Raw genomic sequence first — 4,158 nt, 5'->3', positions numbered from 1 at the left:
GAATGCCTAGTCAGAGAATAATGATATTCAATTAGTGTATAAATTTTATCCTACAATTTTTTTTTTTCTCTTTTTTTGTAATCGCAATATCTTTTTTTCTTCTTTGCTCTGGAAACCGTACTCTTTTATTTTGAATGATCAAAGGATCGTGCAACTTTTATTACGATAACACATACGGAACAGTTATGTGTCTTAGATCGTCTAATATTCGTTTTAACGATACGTTTATAATGTCGTCGGTTTGTTTTTAAATAGTGGAGCTTTCCCTCTTTCTTTTTTTTTTTTCTTTTTTTTCAGCGAACTAATTAACGGTCTATGTCCGCTAATAAAAAACGATAAATGATTGATCGGCTGCTGTACTCAAAATAATTACGATATTCTGTAGAGAACACGATCGGAAATTAATATATTGATTATTACGAGGTAATAGACGAGATATGTGCATATTATATGTGAAATAAGCATATTATATAGTGTTGATTATTAAAAACAAAATAATAATAATGAAAGGTATATACACACGAACTCGCATATGTATATATACATACATAACGTTATATACATTTTCCACAAGTATTTTGCACATTTGATATGAAGAAGAAAAAAAAAGAGGTAACACGGAAGGAAGATACTTTGCAACCCTTCACGCCTAAGTCATACACAACGAGAATTTGCGTCTCTGCAAACATGTATATCTTCAAAACAGTGATCAATGGAGAATTAACACAGATTTATTTGAACAGCATTTAGATTCAATTTTTCATTGCACACATTTTCTACAACAAATGGGTCACCGTCAAATTACAGTATGAAGTACAGAGAATGAATACCCATTAGTACATTTTATTAAAAAAATGCTTTATTAGTAAAATCTGTAATCTGTTGGCAAGATAGGGTTGCAATTGTAAAATGCAGAAGTCTCTTCCTAAGTTAAATCGCTTTGGGATGGTCTCAGCCTATGCTTTACTCAATCTCAGGATGTATCCTGATGTGAGCTGCTCTCAAGAGTCGTATATGGTACATTACTGTAATTAATTAACGTAATTAATGGAATACACAAACGGTATATGAATAAATAGTGCCTGGCACCATTTGTGGCCCTCCTTCAGGTTGACTTGCCCATGTTGTCCGCACAAGGTGACACTCGTCGTCCTGTTACGTGTAAAAAGAGAAGTATGTGTCAAATGTAATCGATAGAAAAAAAATGAATTTAAAAGGAGGAAAAAAAACAATAGACACAGAGTGAGAAAGAAAGGAAAGAGGTTAGGGATACAAATTTTAATGGTATCTACATGTTACAAATTAGCGGAATTGTAGACTTTGTTTTACAACGTTCTATCGACGAATTGACAACCTGGCAAGTCAGTCTTGATTATATTGTAACCGAAGATTATATATACGTACGTTAAACAAGGAAAGGAAAAAAAAATGAAGAGTCGTATAATCTTCGATATTAATTTGTTTCTTTACTAACGTTACAATTAGAAACGTATCTGATGACTGTACGAACAATCGGTGTGCGAAACATAAGATATAATGTATAGTCACTAATGATTAATCACAAATTTTTAAGATGATCACAAAGTGCAATCTCTTAGCCAACACACTTTTTTATCAAAGAAAAAAAGTATAAAGAAATTGTTATTTTTCATAACGAAAAAAGGAAGATTTAATGTATTAAAAAAAAAAGTATATATATATATATAATATCTGAACTTAAGTGTACACATGCCTGAAGTAAATCCTTGAAAGATAATCTGCGATACGATTGCATCGGTTCCAGATCTTAAGTCGCTACAGGTGGATCATTGAATAATATAATTAGTTATTAATTATATTATCAATTACTCGATATTGTACGACCATTTCTCAGCAGTGTTATTATGTGCTTCATCTGTTTGTATAAGACAGCGATCTGCACAAACTTTTACAAATTTTTTTCATATCCTTAACCAATAGGAAAAATGATACTTGAAATGCCACAAAGATTTAACAAGTATTTTTGGCACAAGAGATTATAAATAGCAAACGCACTATTGATCATAAGTTTGAGACCATCTCTTACAATCTTCTTTGCTTTGTTCAAAAAAACCAACTCATGATATATGTTACTCTATATAGTGTCCCTTTAATATAGTTTTTAACATATTGTAATTGTATTTCTTTTATATTTCAGAAAATTTAATTTTGTAATCAGTAACCATGTACATAAGATTTTATTAATTCTTTCTTCATTTGATTACTAAACATAGATAATAGTTATAATTAAAAAATTCAATTTATAGTATAGAAAGACCAAGAACACCTCAAACTTATGGGAATCAATAGTGTGCATACGTTCAATTTTTCCTAGCTCAATGCACAAAATCCAAAATTATCAACTCGTCTATACACGTTCATACAGAATTATGAAGCATATAATATTCTCTCTTCACAATGCATCTACAATTAACCTGTCTAACCGATTTTAGGTATAACTTAATATAACAGACTGCTTGAGAGAAATCGTTCTAACCCGTCGATCCACCGGTACACACGGTCTCGTAAAATGGGCAAGGATTACAATTTGCTTACCGATCTATTTTACTGTAAGACACCCACGTGAAAAAAAAAATAAATGAAAATAACGTAGTTGGTACCTCTTAAGGTAGGGAATTTGTTAAATGGTGTACGTTAACGACACAATTGTGCGTACCATTTTAATGTATATTTTTAATATGACGATGAAGTATGCGTAAGTTACACACACATACACACATACACGCGCGAGCAAACTCGATGTGTATCGATCTTGTTCTGGGCATAACCGAGGTATCGATATGAAAGAAATACCATTTTAGGTGATATATGTATACATCTATTTGGCCATCTTGTTGAACTATATCATCAATTCTAACTTGTTAATCAGAGATTATTTACTTATTTATTAACTGTTATACATATATATATATATATTTCCCTTGGTCTACTATAGCAAATAGTAGAGTAAGACGAAGTGGTGACGTTATATATCAGGTTCACTCTTCATACACGTTTGAACGTAATCTAACCAATTGAGTTAAACCAATTGAAATTACTTTTTAAATAAAGAGATGGAAATTTATTTTTTCTAATATTGATCGTACGGTTGTGCCCTATGCAAGAGAGTTGAACGAAAAAAATATTCTATTTGCAAATACGTAAAGCGACGGGGCGATTATATCGTAGTTAAGAACTCAGAGACTATTATTGAAGTTGTTGGAAAACGCTGTGAAACGAAATGGACCATCATTATTAGAAAATGTTATCGTACGCATTATAAAACTTATAGGACACACGGGAATAAACCAAGAAACTGATAAAAAATTGAAAAATGATGAAAAAAAAAACGTAGTGAGAACCAGAGTTAGAGCTTTTTTTGTATGGGAGCAAAGTTGTTGGACAGGTTAGTTACTGAAAAACAGTTTTTATTGGCCACGTGCGGAATTCAGGCGGATGCTCGTTTCGATTTTTTCGAACAACTCTTCCTCATACCCTCTCCCAATTTCCACTCAATTTTCACCTTCGTCCTCTTGAAAGACATTGATTGATTCGAGGATTTCGTGCAATTTCGAATATTCGGATACTGAACGATTTTATAAATGATATTAATTAATCGCTTTGAATAGTCAAACGATTCTTTTATATACGTACTCGTGGGTATCTAAATATTCAAAGTGTTTTTCGTCACGGTGGCGTCAATATGGCGTTGCGGACGATCGTTGAAACATCGAAACAATTCGGTGATTCCCCCTTCCCTGAAATATTCGAAATTTTTCAACGTACTCGAACAACTCCGATACTTCGATGTTCTTTTTTTTTTAGAGTAGAAATATATATATACATATAAGAAACAAAGTGTTGTAAATATATATAAAAGAATTTAGTTAACGAATCGATTTATTAACCTTTCGTGCCTTCGAGACGAATCGTTGTGAACTGTTGGGAACCAACCGATTTTTTAACAAGCGATCTTTTTCGTTCGAAATATTAAGAAACGATCAATCTATTCTCGCGGTGAAATTTGCAAGGTGGAATTTAAATGCATCGTTTCGATTAGATCACTCGACGAATAGGAAATAAGAGATTTCCTAAGTGAATTTTATTTATTTGTCACTTGAAAAGCGAAAATTAATAATA

The sequence above is a fragment of the Habropoda laboriosa genome, unplaced genomic scaffold (assembly GCF_001263275.1).
Source record: "Habropoda laboriosa isolate 0110345459 unplaced genomic scaffold, ASM126327v1 scaffold72, whole genome shotgun sequence".
Classification (NCBI taxonomy): domain Eukaryota; kingdom Metazoa; phylum Arthropoda; class Insecta; order Hymenoptera; family Apidae; genus Habropoda; species Habropoda laboriosa.
Note: the sequence above shows the minus strand (reverse complement) of the source record.